At 33.9% G+C, this 19523-nt stretch overlaps 2 long non-coding RNA genes and 1 other non-coding gene across 3 annotated transcripts; all 3 read left to right on the plus strand.

Moving 5' to 3' along the window:
* The first annotated feature begins 2991 nt into the window (after positions 1-2991).
* LOC146906470 (small nucleolar RNA R71) lies at positions 2992-3099 on the plus strand. The gene has a single exon (XR_015020909.1). It is a non-coding gene; the product is annotated as a small nucleolar RNA R71 (small nucleolar RNA).
* Positions 3100-6383: 3284 nt separating this feature from the next.
* LOC146906471 (uncharacterized) lies at positions 6384-7156 on the plus strand. The gene is made up of 2 exons (XR_015017836.1): positions 6384-6522; positions 6753-7156. It is a non-coding gene; the product is annotated as an uncharacterized LOC146906471 (long non-coding RNA).
* Positions 7157-12815: 5659 nt separating this feature from the next.
* LOC146906472 (uncharacterized) lies at positions 12816-16455 on the plus strand. The gene is made up of 2 exons (XR_015017838.1): positions 12816-15615; positions 15946-16455. It is a non-coding gene; the product is annotated as an uncharacterized LOC146906472 (long non-coding RNA).
* Positions 16456-19523: the final 3068 nt, after the last annotated feature.

A 19523-nucleotide genomic window follows, 5' to 3' on the forward strand; every position in this document is an offset into this window, starting at 1 on the left:
GATGCCCTGAATTTTTGAGCACTACTATATGTGCATGGTCTGTAATAACTACACTATCTGTCCTGCTACTTTATGTTCTGCACTTTAACATTCTGCTACTTTAGTTATTTTACTTATGCATGGTAGTTTGTGAGAATTTATGGCTAAAAAGGGGGAGTGGTATTTAGATGTTATGCATGTTGTTCTGACATGTTTCTGATATGCATGAGTGTTATAACTGAGGGGGAGTAGCTCTTATGGTATGTTAAGCTCATATGTTATGGTAGATTATCATTATGCATGTTGCTAAAGAAGCATTGACTGAGGGGGAGCATAATTTTTTCTTTTCTGATCTACCATTGAGGGGGAGTTTTATCTGTTACTAGCCTGCTTATATATATATATATATATATATATATATATATATATATATATATAATAGATTTAATGCTACTATGTGCTTGATTAAAATGCATGTGGGTGTGTGCGTTCTGGTGAACATATGTCTTACTAGAAGCCCTGAAATTTTGAGGATATGAAAATTTTATTTTTTCACTGATGCATTATACGCGAGAGTTTATTTCTCCCTAGGCTGATAAATTGATGAGAGTTTATTTCTCTCTGTGGAGTTTATTTCTCTGACTTTTTCTGTGAGGCTGGGTTCTATATGTAATCCGATGCTGCAAACGCCTCTGATGTGCTGGATGATGTCTCAACATGTCCATCTGTGCATTATTTTTAAATAGATTCTTTTTAAATAATGTTGAAGTTATTCTGTTATCTTCTTTCGAGCTGAATCTTTATGTTAAAATGAAAGAAGGTATGACCATATGATCTCTCACTCTTTTGTTTATTATGCAAAGATTGTTTTAGCCAAAATTTGCCAAAGGGGGAGATTGTTAGGTTTTTAGACATGTATTGGCTGCATTTTGTTAAAACATTAGTTCTAGCAAGATGTCAGACACAATGTCTTAACATGTTAGTACGACATCATGGTGTGCCTTGTTCTGCTTACTTGAAGATTCGTTTTAAACCTGAAGATTCTCATATATTATCTAAAGATTTGTTTCACGTGAAAAGTTGACCAAGAAAGCGTGTTTCTAAAAGCAGAGATAGGCAGTTTAGGCTTAGCTTGTTTCTGAAGAATGTTGTTGCAACATTTAAGGAAATATCTGATATGCTTCAAAATACTTGTGCTGAAATCTCGTGATCCAGCTGATTGTTTAGCCCGATTGTGCATCAAGCCCATTCAGCAAGCAAGCTATATAAAGGAAGACAGAAAACCTAATTGAGCACTGAAGCCGTAATTTACAAAAGAGTCTTTTAGGGTTTTAGTATATCTTTGTTATTTGTGAGCCACTCTTATATCACTTTGATATTAGAGTTGGTCTTTGTTATTGAGTTGTAAAACTCTGAATCTCTCAATGCTTGTAAGCACGAGTTTATTCATTGTCTAGGAGAGTGTCTCCATATTTGTTAGTATTTTAAGGACGATCACTAGGTTGTGATTAAGAAGAAGTGGGAGGGGGATCTCTCATATCTAGGACTGGAGAGAGTCCTAGGTAGAAATTACACGGGTAGTGGTTAAGTGAGAAGTTAGTAGGCTGGTGAAAGCTTTATGTATTCTTTGAATTTATACTACTATAGTGAATTTCCTTCATGGATTGATATCCCCCAGATGTTGGTGAAGTTGCACCGAATTGGGTTAACAAACATCTTGTGTCTCTTTACTTTTTGTACCTCTATTATTGTTTGTTAACAATGTTATTACAAAGTTTTGACATCATTCTTAACATCCCACTTGTCAGGACATCGTACATAACATCTTGGCTGTGTGCCAGGATTTTCATGGAGTTAGTTTAAGACTTCCAGAAACTTCTCATAGTGTTTATCCATTGAAACTTTAACCAACCTTTGAGGATAAGGTGGATCAATTATGTACTTGCTGAAGTCTGGAGCTGTAGATTTAGTACTGGTTGGTTTCTCCTTTGATGTTGGAGATGCAACAGTCTGCATCTCTGCTTATTTTGGCTTAAGAGATAAAGTTGTTTCTATTTATACTTCTTCTGCATTAGGAGTTGTAATGGTCTGCATCTCCTCTTATGAACTAAAATCTTCTTCTCTGGTTGTGGGCTTATGATTTCATCTAGCTCCCTTTGCTTCTCAGCACTATCAATATCCTTGCTACTTTTAAGCGTAATTGCATTGACTTGCTGATTTTTCTTATCCTTAGTAGTTTTCTCCTCACATTGACTAGGTAGAAGACTAGCAGGTCTTTTAGATACAACTTTGTGGATTTTTCGTAACTGATTATCCATAGAGTTCTGAGATGCAACTATAGAAACTAAGGCTCATGGAGTTTTTGGGCTAGTGGTCTCATTTTTGGTGAAGAATTCTTTGAACATATTTTCCTTCCTTTCTTGAGAAGCACTCTTTGCTAGTGGATTTGGCTTGGATGTTTGAGCATTCTTCTTCTAACCACCCCATAAGAAATTACGGTGGTCCGCCCATCTACGATTGTAAGTGTTGCAATATGGGTTGTATGCCCTGTTTCGCCGACTTCCAACATAATTAACAGACATTGGGTTCCCATGGAATTCTTCATACACATGCCTTCCCCCACAATAAACATAATTGATAGTCTTGGTTGTTTTTGGAACAACAATAATTGATTATGACGCCACTTCTTCATCTTTTGATGTTGCATCTTTGGTTACTAACTTCTTGACATAGTATGTCAGCTGAACCTTCTGAGAAGTGAAAGTTGTAGCTTCAGACACATTAAAAGGACCTTGTGTTTTCTTCTCTGTTGAGGCAGGGGCTATAGCTTTGCACTGCACTTGCATGCAATCAGTTGGCTACTGGTAGCTATAAGCAACTATAGATTATAACATATCATAACATTCTTGGTAGGACTTGCTCAACAATGCACACCATGAAGAGGCATCTAGTATAAGTCTTGTTGAAGAAACAAGCCCATTATAAAAGGTTTCCATTTGGATGTACACAAGTATCCCACGATGAGGACACCTTATCAATAATTCGTTAAACCTTTCCTAAGCTTCAAAAAGAGTTTCTTCATTAGTCTGCTTAAAAAAATGTAATATCATCCCTCTTTCTTACATTAAGGACTAGAAGAAAGTATTTGACAAAGAAATTCTAATCAAGTTTTCTCCATATGGTGACAGAGTTAGGCTCCAAAGAGTTCAACCATGATTTGGCTCTACCAGTAAGAGAGTAAAAGAACAGCCTGAGCGTGAAAGCATCATTTTTTGCTATTTCAACGAACTACTTCAAATGTAGATGAGGATCATCTGTGATTGTTCATGAGAATTGGCCAATGGTTTGTAGCATCTGGAACATCATATGCTTGAATTTAAACTAAGCAGTGGTAACTTTTGGCGTCATTGTGCTAGGATGAAGGGTATTTGGATTAAACACTGCATACTCCCTGATGAACCTATCCTTGTCATTCTCCATGTCAATAATGCTGTTTTTAGCCATGTTGACGAAAGTTTCCTCCTCTGAGATAAACTTGTTGAAGTTGTAGCTCTGTACAAAGTTGGGATCTAGCTCATTTAGATTCAGATTCGTCTTAGATTTGAAAAACTGCTTCCTTTTCCTGAAAGTCCTTTCTATTTCAGTATCAAGATCAATATCTGGTGAGGATTATGACTTGAGCATTCATGACACACCTGCTAAACACTCACCAAAATACAAGTTAACAAAAACAAACAAACAAAGTAACTACCTAATGAAAACTATCCAAAAATATAAAACCTTGCAGCCCTCAGCAACAACGCAAAAAATTGGTGTCTCCTAAAAAACTATGAGTATTTTCAGATGGAGAGACTTAATGCAAGTATACACTGTCCAAGTTATAGTATAAAAAGATATCGATGCCATAAGGACTAGGGAGATATAACTCTATAGCTTTCCAGTAGAAAACTTTTTTGCAAGAAAATAAAATAAATCCTTTGTCACAACAATAAAATAAAAGTTAAAGGTCTGGGAAAACAGTTAAAAAGACTTAGAAATTCTCAAAGGTAAAAGTGTGGTTTAAACAAAGCTTCAATTATGACAGGGCTTTACTACGATCAACAGAATTCTAGCTTTTTATAGCTTCCTAGCAACGCGGTGGCTACATGGAGTGTTGTGCACACATCCTTCATGTTAAGCACGTGAAGACTACCGTTCGGAGTACAATCACATAATCTTAACATGTAACATTGCTAGGTTAGGTCATCAACATTTCCCACTGATAAGAGTCATAGTTAGATCTCAGCGCTTAAAAAGCTCTTCCAAGATCTAGTGCTCGTGCAAATTAGTCTCTCTTGATCCCTTCAGCTCTCGATGCATATGGACTAACTCATATAAAAAAAAATGTTCCATTCCAATACCCTATCAGTCTCAGGGAAATATAGTTTTGAAAACAAAAGAGATCAAGTTTTACTTTCAAAGATTTTGAGTTAAATCAGTTTGTTTGAAAGAAGCGCGAAGTTATAGCTTTATAAATCTTAAGCAAAGAATATAATAACCTCGCTATGTCTAAGCCACAAAAAGGGATTTAGCTGATAGTGAGATGAACCACAAAGGCAAAGATGAAGTAAAACAAAATGAAAACATGAAATGCTAAATTGATAGATAAATAGAGCCAATACAAGATTACAATCCTTGAATGAAATTGGTGAGCTAAAAGCATCACCAAGTAAATCCTAACTATAATTAACTAAAAACTAGCCCTCATGCTCATCAACGGAGAAGATGGGATGTAGTGAGAACTATAAAGTTTCTAACCCTAGTTGGAACTTGGCCTCTCAAATCACTATCAAAATTTCAGACCCTTGGCACTAACATGTGGTTGTCCTTTCATAGTACAAGGACAGTCACTTCAAATTGGCCAACTCATATCAAGCAAAGGCCAAAAGTGGTCCCCTAAGTTCGTACTATTTGTACGACATGACTAGCTATCCATGGTACTGCATCTTTTCATATCCTCAACGAAGCATCCTAATCCATGTTGCAGCTTCCCGATCTCTAGTTCTAATCCTCATCATGTTTCATCAAACATCCATAACAAGCATTACTAGTTCAAAATTATTAAATAACCAACTATTTTTTCGGTTATCAGTCACCATGTTTAAAAGTGTAAGTACTTGGAAGGACGAAAGAATGGTCCTCCGACCAATACTTTGGAAACTGACCTATGCAAGCCCTCATACCAACTTGCCCGAAAGAAGAGCCGACACCATTAGAGGCTAACCTTTCTTCCTTCGTCACCTCGTCGGGAAGGGTAAAAAGTGCACAGTAATCCTCTTGAGTCTTCGGCTTCACCAATAAATACTTAACTTTGAGGGGGGGCTTTAAGGAGGCAACAAAGTTTTCAAAACACTTCTCAACAAATTTCAAGGATATTGTCAATTGCATATTGTTTTCCTGTTCTACAAACAAAATCCACCCAATTTATATTTTTATTATTGTTCTTGTTATATGGTATTGATAATTTAGAGGTCCCTAAGAATGACCAATGATTAACAACCTTGTACTACATTTATAAAATAACAATTATTAAGAGAGAGAAATTATTGATCTTGTCTATTTTTTCATTCAATCATGGATAATTTTATGAAAGGTTTTTTATTTTATTTTAAGGATTATGAAAAGTTAATTATTGAACCTTTGATTTGTGAAGTTGATTATAAAAAAAAAGAACACTAATTTTGTAAAAGGATCTTATATTTATGAACGGAAGTTTTGGGATGATTTTGTTCGCTATACTTAGCATTGTCCATTTGGGCGCTGCTATCCAACAAAATTATTTTTCGCAGAATTTCACGAACCACAAAGCGTACAGCTTTTTTAGAATGTCAGCATTTTATTTTAGGAAAATGCTACTTCTCAAGAAAAATAGCTTCAAGAATTTTATAAGACACAGTTGGCAAATTTTAATTGGATGATTTATTTGTCCACTTCCTATTTTTCAGCCACACCTCCTTGAATTGTGGCAAATATTGCATTGTGATTGACTACTCTTTATTCTTGAAGAATTATTGATGTTATTTTTCTAGAGATATAGCATTGCTCTATATTTTAATATCTTAAACAATTTTTAAAAATAAAAAGAGGAATAGCAAAACAGTTTTTTTGATTTAACTCCTGAATTAGCGGAATACAACCTGTGGTGGAGTTAATTAGCCAATGAGCTGCATTCTTGAAGGTTTCGGGATGATTTTGTTCGCTATACTTAGCATTGTCCATTTTTATTTCCACTAGCCATATTTTCCGTTAAGTTTCAAATCCAATGTTCATAATTCATTCTTAAACAATGAATTCTCGTTATAATTAGTATCTTTATTTTGTCAAAAAAATAAATAAATATAGTTTCTCTATAAATAGCATCTCTCTTCAACTATATAATGAACATGTAAGTCATCAATCTTGAAAAAAGAAAATATAAGGTGAAATAGTATACAATGGCTTCTCGTTATAACCAGCTTTTTCTTTTCTGCATTGTTTGCATTGCTTTAGTTTCGGTTGCAGCAGGTAATGAAATAATGTTTGTTTTATATTTTTACCTTTCTTTTCGATATATAATTTTCTTAGCCAACCAATTACAAAAAAAATGGCTATGACATGCATCTATTTCTAAGATCAATGATGATTTATTTAATTTTGTTAAAACCATATACTAGCAATCTTATGAAATTGTATAAAAATTTTAATGAAGCATGCCCTCCCTTAACCACATGGATTTTATTTTCTTTTGATTGCAGCAAATCAAGATCCTGCAGGATATAGTTGTGGAGAAAAAGAAACAAAATGTGGAAACGGAGGACAAGGAGTCTGCCATAAAATGTGCATCGCACAAGGCTTTGCAAGAGGTGGCGATTGTATAAAAGAAGATAATTGCTGTTGTCGCAATAATGTGAAGACATAAACACCGATGATATTTGAACACCCTACAAAAATCAACACTCATTTAACACCGATGATATTCGCTGACCTATTATATCATTACTTCCCTCTTTTCTATCTATTTTATCTTTATTTCTCTGTGTAAAATAAGAGTTGGGTGTCTATGTAATATTTTGTTTAGATATAATATGAACTTATACTGGCTCTTGTAGGCGACATATAGAAATGATAATAAAAATATTATTATATTAATTTACTTTTATTTAATTGTTTTCAATTTGCTTTACATTTAAATTTGATTGGTTCTTGCATATCTATAATCTTTGGTGTGAGGGTATCATCTGTACACAACTGTAGGTACAAATTCATCGAGCCGATTCTCGCATATATGTAATCTATAATGGGTATGTTTGTTATAACTTTTTCAAAAAAGAACAAAATTAGATATAAATAACTGTTTTCTTTAGAGAGTTTTAAGATAAAATATATATGATCTTGTCAAAAAACATATTAAGTTCATAATCATAAAAAAAAAAAATGTTACACTCTTTTTTTTTTTTTCTTCATATGTTATAGTGTTTCTTACGGGAAATGTTACCCTGTTGTTTAAATTAAATTCAATTGCACTACCAAAAAAATTAAATTCAATTGATATAATGTGAAAAAAATATGATTTTCTTATTGAATGACCGTGTAAGGATGAGTTTACACTATTTGTGTATGTATTCCTTGAATCCGTGTAATAAACATCAAATTTAATCTTATGTGGTGAGATTGGGTAGCTCAACTTGTTTAAACTAAGACTAAAAATTAAGGAGTTGTAGGTTTAGAGTTCAAGTCTTGACAGAGAGAAAAATTAACATAGTAATTAACATATTAACATTTATCATTCAAAAAAAATAATTCCACACCACATAGTTTCCGCTTGAATTCTCCTGACATGAAAACATGATTCTCCTGACATGAAAACATGATAATTTCCGTTAAATTCCATAAATTTAAATTCCAGTTAATATACATTCAAATATATCCTTCAAAAAAAAAAATACATTCAAATATATACCTTGTTATTGGTTCCTTAAAAAAAAATATACCTTGTTATTGGTCGAAGAAAAAAAAATCAAGGTTGTGACATTTTTTTGTCTTCTCATTCTTTTTTCCTTTGCGTAAAGGCCATTGCAACATACAGCGAAGAAATATCCAACGAATATATCCTGAACTGAGAACAGCCCTTATAAACCACCCCCATTAACCATACATGGGGGTGGTGCAGGGCTGGTCCAAGGGTAAGGCGACCCAAGCCCTCGCTTTAGGCCCCCGAATTTTAGACTTAGAATAAAGGTCACACAACAAATGAATTATACGACTTTGTAATGAAGCAAAGACGATAGACGCGAGACTTTATGATACTTACAACATCGGTTCAGCACTTTCTCATACAATTTTACAATGCGCACTATTTTTCTGTTGGAAGTGTTGTACATACATCACTAACTCTTATATAATGCAATATTTATTTTTCTTTTTTATTGTAATTTTTTTTATAAAACCTATGAATTTATATTAATTTCTCTCATTAAAAAAGCATCATGTTATAGTCCGTTTTAGGCCTCAAAATGTGTTGGGACGGCACTGGGGATGTTAATAAAATAATTACTTATTGTAAATACCAATTTATCTCGTGATGTTTTGGGGGTGCAATTTTTCACGAGGAACAACATTGTCCATATTCAAAATTTACGTTGTACTCAATTTACATTGCATGTGAATTGAGTAGATAAAGATACAATTGGAAGAGACAAAGTTATATCTCAATAGGGTCTTATATTTTAGAACAAATGTAATAGAATTATACACTTTAAGATAAATTGAAATATATCTAATAAAAAAAAACTAAATACTTTATAGATTTTTTATCTCGGGTTTGTCAAACATGTGTAATATTATACATGTTAAAGAAATAAAAGTAACATTTTTTTTATTGAAAACAACAATTATTTATTAAAAAGTTATATATTTAATACAAAATTCACAAGTTTTAACATTACTTGAGATTTTCCGTTAGGCAGTTGAGTTATAACTTAATCTCAACTCCTTCTTTTCTTAGACCATATTAGATCTTTTACTAAGAGTCTTCTTTCACCACTTTGGGTTCACCCACTCGTTTTTATGAACAAGCTTTTATAAACTTCTATCTCTATGAATGAGAGACATTTACAATTGCTTGAATGCTTTTAAAGTGTATGTATCGATCTTGCTTGAAAGCTCAAAGAAAAATAGAGCTTGCTTAAGCTTTGTATTTGATATTTTGAGTACAATTTATAAATAGAGCTTTTGTTATGCCTTGAGAGGATTTTGAAGTCGTATGTGTGCTCTTAAAAATTGTTGAGTCCTTGCTTGCTAGGACCTTCTACTTATATTGGAGAGAGTCTTCACGTTTCCACTTAAATAATAATATTTTCTTGGCCCTTGGTTCTTTAACGTGTAAACATTTATGAAGCACGGATACGGACAAGACACAGACACCGACATGCCGATACAGCTAATAATTTGAAAAAAATGACATAATTCAGTGTAATAATTATAAGTGTCGGTATCGAACACGTGTGAGACACGTCTAATCCGAGAAATGTTCGTGCTTTATAGGTAAAAATTGTGTTTTGTATCAAACTGTTCTCATTCTTAAGAGAACGATTTCTTCTAAAGCTGAAGCATTTCTCTTGTTGCTTAAAACACACGTGCATGTATGTTTGCACAACCCATGGAAATGGTACCTTTTGACGTAATGTTAAATCTTCCACACAATGTAAACATTTTTTTGCAGTACCTTTGTCTTGTAGTGATGGGACAAAAAGTTGGATATGTTACCAAAATCTTTGCCGGAATTGTAGGCCACTTTCACCTTTCTTCTAATGTGTTGCTTTCTTCCTATTGGTTAAAAATAACACTCGATATTTCCTTTTGGTTCATATGCTTGTCCATCCTCAAGTGTTGAATATCTTCCATCATAGAAAGTTCTTCTTTAAACAATAATTGAATCCTTTAAATGCAACATTCCAAGACAATTCACATTTAAGATGTTCTTTTGTCCTTGGCATACTATACTTTGATATGTACGTGAATGTCGTGCATGGAGTTCTTTTGCATGAGAATGTCCTATTGGCTTGTAGATCAATTTCTTTCCTTGCATTCTTGAATGTATCATTTCGTGCTTTTATGATCATAATGTTATACTCGTATGATTTAACATGTGGCTAATTAATAACACTCAAATATAATTTAAATACCAAGATGATCAGATTCAATAACATTGCAATTTAAATATGTTTATCATCTTTAAAACATTTAATATAGATTTTGAATTTTTATCTGAACAGCCTTTTCTTTCATAAAGTCACCTAATCTCCATCTATTAAGATGGCAGGTAGGTGGTTCGGTTTGGATTGCTGAATAGGCTTCCAACAAATCGTAATCGCAACTGCATTTTTCATGTATGGTGATTTGTAGGAAGATGTATATATGCCCATACCACATGACATCACTCCTTCCAAATCTAATGAGGTTTGTAAACTAATTAAGTCATTTTATCATCTCAAGGGGAATATTGTCTGGATCACTTATATGATTATGCTTCTTTAGGTTCCAAACTCATTTCCACTCCTTATGATCTATATTCCAAGTTACATCACGATGATGGCAAGCCATATTGATGACATACCCTTTTACGCTATTTTCAATCGGGTGGTTGTCTACCGTTATCTTAGCTCCTTCCTAATTCGAGTAATTTATCGTTATATTAGGTATCTCACTTCCTTAATCGAGTAAATCACAGTTATCTTAGGTGTGTCCTAGATCATGCAAAAGAATTACGTATTTCGCATAATAAAATTAAACAGGACTCATAAAATAACTGAATAAAAAGATTTAAATTAAATAGATCCAACAAACAAAATAGAGGTTCATCTTAGAACCCTACCCGATAGGGTTTAGTTACTCATGATAACTAAAAACATATTACGAAAGAAATAAAACATAACTTAGAGACTTAGAGTGCAGAGAGATTCCTTCCTTGAAGCTTCTAGTGCCTGTCTTCCTCTTGAACCGTTTTGTTATGAATGAAAAATATGAATGCAAGGAGTCGTATTTATAGGTTTTGTTTTCACCTGGCTTTAAGTTTAAAATTGGGGTTTTCCACCAAAAAGTAGCAAAAAGCAGTTATTTCCCAAAATAGCACACCACAAGGTGCATGGACTACACTCGAGGGCGCACAGGTGTTTTCTTATGTGCCTTGGAGCGCATGGCTCTAACCAGGGGGTGCATGAGTGCAATTTCTCGCGCTTAATCGCCTATTTCTTCATCTTTTGGGTGTTTTCTTCTGTATAACTTGTCTTGGGACTTGGAATAGAATTTCTCCATCTTGTAATGTATTCAGAGGCCTCTTGAATCTTCATTCATTGTCTTCCCAAATCTTCACAAGATGCTTTTGCTTTGTGGATTTGCATGATTTTGCCTTAAATTACATCAAAAACACCATAAAACTATTTGGTTTCGAGAAAACTAGAGTTATATGATTCGAAATGAAAACATTACAAAATATCTCGAAAACCATAGGCAATTGTTCTAAAACTCCTCTAACTTGGATCAAAACTAAATGAAAATGACTGAAAAATATACTAAAAATAACATAAGATGACCTATAAGCATTTAGCTAGTAACCTAGTTGAAACGACAATCCTACTAAAGATGATTTTATTTACTACTTTATTACTTGAAACCGTTTGGTGTACTTGCCAGATTTAGCCATCACATATGATGGCATTCCATCTTACATAAGTTTAGGTGGTAGGCTTCTGCACCTCAACCTAACCATACCAGATGTCGCTTACATTACTCGACAATTGAGTTAGTTTATGTCCAATCCTACACAAGCTAATCATACTGCTTCATTAAGAGTGTTGAAATATCTCAAGAGTTGCCCATGTTATGGCTTGTTCTTTCCCATGAGCTCTCCTATTCATCTTCTAGGTTTCTTTGATGCTGAATGGGCAAAGTGGATGGATACTAGATGATCAATATCTGATCAATGTTTCTTTCTTGGCAAGTCACTAATATATCATGGAGGACAAAAAAGCGACTTACAATGTCCAAATTATCATTAGAGACAAAATATTGTGTCTTAGGAGCTGCTACGTTGGAGTTGCAATGATGGTTATTGTATTTGGTTAAGGATTTCCAAATTAAATACACTAATCTGCCTATTTTTTAATATGAAAATCAAAGTGCGTTGGCACATAGTGGAAGATATAGTCTTCCATAAAAAACCAAACACTTGGGGATAAATTGTCACATAGTTAGAGAAAAGTTGCAAGCTACGATAACAAAATTGCTACGACTCTCATAAAAAACGATCAAGTGGTTAATTTCTTCAATTCGTCCTTACTTCCTGAACCATTCAACACAAAACTATTCAAATTGGACCTCATAGATATCTACCAACCTCAAGCTATAAGTGAGCTATTACATCATAGACAAATTATTCTTACCAATTATTATTTTTTTCAAATTTAAACTTAAATATAAATTTACTTCAAAATTATAGAAAATTTGAAAATTAATTATCTTTTAATTGAATATTTTTTGCTACAAGTTTTCCTTTTTTTTTTTTAGTCAGGTAGCCTAATGGCTAGAATTCATCTTATAAGGTGAATAAATGGGGTGTCCGGGGTTCGAACCCCGGCCCCACTACAAGTTTTCCTTTAATTCTCTAATTTTTTCTTTTTCAAATTTACATTTTAAAACACATAAATTGATTTATATTAAAGTATACATTTTACAAAAAATATAATAAAATATATATAACGAAATATAATAAACTAATATGTTTGTCTATTCGTTTTTTCTATATGTTGTATGAATGTATCTCGAGCAAACCATCAAATTTGTTTTTATTTTATAAATTACTGTTAAATTAATCTTCAACTCTATTAATACCTTTTATTGGTATATGTTTTTGAGAAAAGTTTTTCAATAAAACAAAACTAATTGAAAAACTTTTAACAAAGTCATCGAATACTTTGAAATATATGAGGAAGTAATTTGAGAATGTTTCACAAAACAATAATTTAAGTGGAAAAGATCCCTATATATCTCATCAACTTGTTTGATAATAATGCTGTTCGCACCCCCGTATTTGATATTAACACACTCCCTCTCTTTTGACCACTATATGAATCCTAATCGTTCTTATCTGTTCTTCTTTCTTCTTTTTTTTCTTTTCTTCTTTCTTCTTTGATCCTCTTTCTCTCTCTCAAGAGGCAATGATGACATTGGTTTTGGAGTGTGGATCGGGATGGATCGATCGCCGTCGAAGAATTCTCGCCGCCGGTGGCGTGGCATTCATTGGATCTGGATGTATGTATCCAATTGCAGTCATTCATGGCGGTGCTTTTTTCAACGATCGATCCCATCTTTGTTCCAAATCTGAGCCTCTGAATTGGTTTGAATTAACCATGTTCTTGTTTTTGAAATTATCTTAATGCGATGTTGGGTAGAGTTATATGGAATGAAAGATGTGAATTTATTTTTTGAATTCTATTCATTCAATTTTCTCTCTCTCGTTCCATATATCGTCTAATCAACAAAGTGTTAATTATTATATATATATTTTTTCCATGAATTTTTATCTTGTAAGATATATCGTCTAGTTAGATATTTGTTAGAATTAGTTTAAGGTAGTTTCAATTTAATTGTGATTAAGTGAAAATTTGTTATGTTAATTACACACGAGCCTGTTTGGATTGACTTATTTGAGTTTTTTTCTGACATTTTCTATTTTAGGATATTTGTTTATCACTGTTATATATTGGTTTCGTTGGGGCTAATGAATAATGACTCGGTTGGTAAGGAATTGACTTAACTCTCCAAAGGGTGCGAGGACCTATCTAGTATGTGATCTGTAAGTACTCTTAAATGGCGTGACAATGTTAGAGTCCCACATCGAGTATATCAAAGTGCTTGATGTGGTACTTAAGCAATGAGGTTCTCCCACCTATTGGACTAGTCTTTTGGGTTGGGCTCTCCTCATGGGCATAAGTATGTGATCTATTTAGTATGTGATCACTAAGTACCCTGGTGAGGAATTGACTCAGTTAGTAAGGAATTGACTTAACCCTACAAGGGTGCGGGGACCTATTTAGTATGTGATCACTAAGTACCCTGGTGAGCTCCGCAGTCAAACTCATCTAAACTTTTTGTAACTAAAGTATAATGTTGGTTTCGTGGTTAAACATGTGTTGATCATGTTCCTACTCCAATTTGAAAGTCACCTTTATTTAATGTGTTAGACATATAAACATATATAACCAATGCTTAATTTAGTTGTGTGAACTTTGCAACAAATAAAAGCTTTGTGATGGAAATTTTAAGCATATTAACATTGATTGCCTTGTATTGTTGTTAGATCAGATTTTAGTTTCACTTAACTATGAAGGTGTAGTTATATGATTATTATGTTATTGCGGATCATGGGAAACCGGGACGAATTGTGGTTCTAGCAAACCTTTGATGGAGGACAAAGATTTAAGCTGTCCTTCCAACAAGGATGATAACAATGATGGATTTGCTTTGTTGTATGGATTATATTCAAATTCCTTTTTAATTGTTTAATATGTCCGCTAAGATAAGATTATGATGACAAAAATGGTTCATCATACATTGTAGCTTGATAAATAGTATGTATATATATTTCAATTACATATTTTTAGTGGTTCACTTGAATCTGATTTTAAGTTTCTTGTTTGTCCTGTAAGTTTTCGCATTTGTTATACTGAACTGAGTAGAATGGAAATTCTTGCACAACCTTTAAGATTTAGTTCAGCCTGGATTTGTTTGTATCAATTGGTTTTGATGAATAGTTCAGATTCTCTCAATCCAAACAGAAAAGCATTCATTCTGTTTCATCCCAATAATTGTGTTTGGAGAAGTACGTGGATCAACAACGATTGCAATTGCAACCTGTAGAGGTACAAGAGCATGTGCCGGTGGTTTCAATTCAACTGGAACAATACTCAATAGATCACCAGGATGGCAGACAAGTGGTTCATATCGCTACATGGGCTTCCTGCAAATTGTAAAATGGTACACAAAGTTTCAACTTTTGCTTTTGAAAAATAATGTCTTGGTTACTGGTACAATGTGCAGGAAGATCATAGTTGCTTTGATCAAATAAGAAAGGTAAACATAATGATATTACTTACTCATAAATCTGCTTGCAGTGGCTGCAAAATCGGCCACAATTCCATCAACCTTAGCACTTTCAATGTAAGTAGCAATATCAACATTAGGATCTCACCAATAATTCAATGTCAATGGCATATATTAATTTTTGAGAGTATGGACGAATACTGTTAGGTTTGCATCTTTCAATTCTTTAACAACATTTGTTAATCCTATCAACAAGGAATCAGCGGTTTTGGTAAGATTGTTTGGGAAGATTCACTGCTTCTGTGTACTTAATTCTTCTACTGTTTGTACTGGTATACCGTCTATTTTATCTTGAATGAACAACACCCTTTTGTAAGATGGGACATCTTTAAACTTGGATAGGACCGAAGTGTCTTCTGATTGGATGAGGACTTGTTGTGTGGGTTTCTTGTCAAAGGTAGCATTGCTCAAAGCAGTGGTAACATCACCTACAATGTCAAGACCCTTCTTGGATGCAAGGTAAGTAATATTTTGTGAAGCAAATAGAGTTAGCATTTAGCATCAGTAGAAAATTTTCAATTTGAAATACAAGTATTATAGGGAATTTGCGATGTTGCTCACATGTATGTTGATAAAAATGCCAACAACTACCTTTGTCTTGACCAATTTCAAAAATTGAGGAAGTATAACAAATTAACCTCTGTTCTTATTTACCGGGTTTCTTTGAAAGTCGTTGCCTACAGGGTTGACCATTTGAGTTTATTTTCGAACTCTTAAAAGTTTGTAATTTGAAACTATTGCTCTAAGGAAGTATTTATGTTTTAATGTTTGGATCTCGGTCCATGTAAGGTCAAAGGAGAAAATTCCACTTTTTGGTTGAAGTTCTGGTACATTGGAAGTTCATGACATGAATTTAGTCACAGCAGTGGTTTCTGCTATTAGGTCTGCGGTATTCGCGCAGAAGGCAATTCCATCTTTTGTCATTTGAAGTGAGAAATCTATGAGGTCAGTGCCATCGGTTATAGCTTGCTGATAAGATCAGCACAGCCAGGCTAAACACCGCTTCCTCCGTTGGTTCTGGTTGAAGTTGGTACTGCCCATAAGGTTATAGACTTGTTTATTTTTTTTGAATTTTCATGTCAAACTCATAACTATAGGATTGAAGAAAATTTGAGATTAGTAATAACATATACCTTTTTTGGGCCAAATATTCTTGTGTGCAAAGCACTCTAATAAAATAACAAAATTGCGAGAAAGGTTAGAAGAGTGGTTTTGGTATTTTTGAAATAGATCATGAACTAAAAGTTGGAGATTTCATATTTGTAATCTCGCCAATGGCATTTGATATTGTACACACCATCTCCATTGTCTAAAAATTGAAGGTACTCTCAGCAGTAGGATCATTAGCAAAACCAAAAGCATATGCTTTTAGTCCTAACTTATGTGCATCAGCTACAAGTGTTTCAGGAAGTCCTAAATATTTGTCATGTTTAACCAGCAATATGAATTGTTTAGGGGCTATGATGTCTGATGCAACTCATTGATTGTCATGATATCCTTTACTATAGTGCCATATGGCTGTTTGGTTGTTTGGGTGTTTGTTCGACATCCATCGCGTTAAGAAGTTGAAATATGACCTTAGTTGCCTTGTTTGATTTTCCAGCGTTACTCGTCAAGAAACCAATATCAGGAGACGAAACAAACTCTTGGATAAACTATCAAAATCTATAGAACATTATCTACTGTTTCTATTGTCTTGTAAGTTTTCTTAATGCTGCATTCTGCAACAACAAGAAATCAATTAACATACATATTTTACATTTTAAAAAAAAAAATTAACATGCAAAAAAATTAAAGAATGAACTGTGGTGCTTCATGATTTTCAATTTCCACAAAGAGAGAGAATAGGAACATTCAACCAAAAACCTTAGTGGTGCTTTGCTACTTAGGAGAGTATCAACATTAAGAACTGGGTAAGAACCATAGTAAAATATGGGTTGACAAAATATGGCCTGATTCACTGAAATTCATTGCAAAGAAAATTGATGGTTGCTCAATAGGCACATCAAAACTGCTCACTTGGCTGAAAAAAGCAGATTGAGAGTCACGATCCAATCAGATTTTGTACACAAAAACAGTCGATCGAGAGGTACCATCCGATCAAATTTCACACGCAAAAACAGCCGATCATGAATTAAGACCTTATCGGAAGTGAAACTGAATTTTCTATTGAGCAACTTTCAAGAGAATCTTGAGTTCAAAGTTCCAATGTTGAAAGAAAATTACTTTGTTGCGCTCTGATAAGGGAAAACACCAATTTTTTTTTAGTTTTTTTTTTTGAGGGGAGAACACCAATTTTGATATGTACCATTTTTTTCCACCAAATACATCTATTCAATCATTCATTCTGTCTTTGTACATTCATTATGCCTTCATTCAAATCATTTATAAAAGAAACAAAATAAAATCAAAATCATTCATTCCGTCTTTGTACATTCATTATGGCTTCATTCAAATCATTTATAAAAGTAACAAAATAAAATCAAAATCATTCATTCATACGATAAAGTCATTCTTTCCAACAAATAAATTTTAAAAAAAAAATCATTCAATTACATGAAACTGAATGTTAGCATAATCCAAAACAAATTTATTATTTACAACCAAAGGTCCAAAACGAACTAAACATCAAACTGATATGTAGTGGTTGCGATCATCGCATCCTTAATCTTCGACATGACACCACGAAAGTCATTGACTGTCTCACCATCACGTAACCCCTAATATGCTATGTTGTTAAAGGCATGTATGATACTCAGTGAGTCAGATATATCTTTGGCATGATCCTCCTCAATGATGACCTCCTTATTAGCCAGCCGAGGTGTGGTGCCTTAACCCCCTCGATAGGTGACAGTAACTGCAGGTGACATACCTTAATGAACTAAGACACATACCCTAGTGCATACTGTCATGGATCCACAACAATCAGACACTGCTTAGCCTTAGGTATGACGTGCAACATGAAGTCAATGAAATCCTGATATACCTAGGCTACACCACGAGGAGGCATTGCCAGATGTCTGGGAATGTCCTGGACATGACTGTAATGCCTCTTCACCCGTTATGGAAAGTGTTTGTACTTCTTCCGGTCATAATCCTACTAGAGTACCAACATATCTCCTTGAAGGGATGCACCTACTGATGATCATCATAGCGGATCCATTTGATGTCGTTCTCGGTTAAGCGATCAAGGATGCCTCTATAGGTCCACAATAAAGTGTGACTCTTCTTTCGAGTAAAGTGGGCAACACATGTCAGGTATGGGGTATAAAGGGGATTAGGCGACCATGCAAACAAGTTTTTGAAATGCTCTATAACCCATGCCTAAAAATGCAAACAAACACATGTATATGAACATATTATTATAAGATATACAACAAAGATAAAAGTGTAATAAATTACTACCTCAAGTAAGGTTAAGTATAAGCCAGTGTCATCCCACCCCATGACCACTCATGTATCCTATCCATATCTCACATCGCATCAAGCGATATTAGGTCAATATGCTTTTTAATCTTGTCAGCGAATATGGTACATCCAACAAGAAAGAGCAAGAAAGCCCCCACGCACCATTTCCTATGGTTATTTCTCTCTTCCTCCCTCTCAGATACATTCTCCAACTAAATTTCCATATTGAGGTGCTAGTGATATATTCTCTTTAGGAGTGGAATATTTATAATCCCCAAACTGGTGATCACACTTATCAATTGCACGATGCTCGACAACACCAAGCAACTGATTGGTCAGCTGGACTCCCGTCTCCTCGGAGATCTTTTCCTGGTGATTCATCTTATTCTCTTTGATATGGATGTGTAGAAGACACACCACATCATCCAGCGTCACTGTCATCTTCCCAACAGGTAGATGAAAGTTATTGGTCTCCTCATACCACCTTTCTAACAAAGCAGTAAGCATGAAACTACTACGGATAGAAAACCTAGTATAAAGAAGTGGTAAAAGACCCAATTCTATATATGCATTCCAAAATCATTCAAAATGGACTTCTGGGTGTATAAGTATAGTAATCTTCCTCCCATGTCTGTTGGCCTAACAACAAGAGTGTGACTTTGAAATACAAAAAAAAAAATCCGTTAAAAATATATTAACCAAAATAAACATTTGAACGATAAAGTAATGATATAATTATACTTACATCAATGTTATTCGAAATCATGTAAGCAACATATTTAGTGAATGAAGGCAACCGATAAATCAGAATCCCCCCTAGGAATAACATTAGGTGCCGGTGTTGGTAATGGTGCGTCATGTTGTTTAGGATATGTTAGCCTATAAATTAAACAGGCTCATTTAATATGGTCAACATTTGGTTGACCTTTAACTTTGCAGGAATCGAAGGCTTTCTCATT

Source organism: Medicago sativa, chromosome 7, assembly GCF_051527215.1.
Source record: "Medicago sativa cultivar Bolivia chromosome 7, Bolivia_mono, whole genome shotgun sequence".
Classification (NCBI taxonomy): domain Eukaryota; kingdom Viridiplantae; phylum Streptophyta; class Magnoliopsida; order Fabales; family Fabaceae; genus Medicago; species Medicago sativa.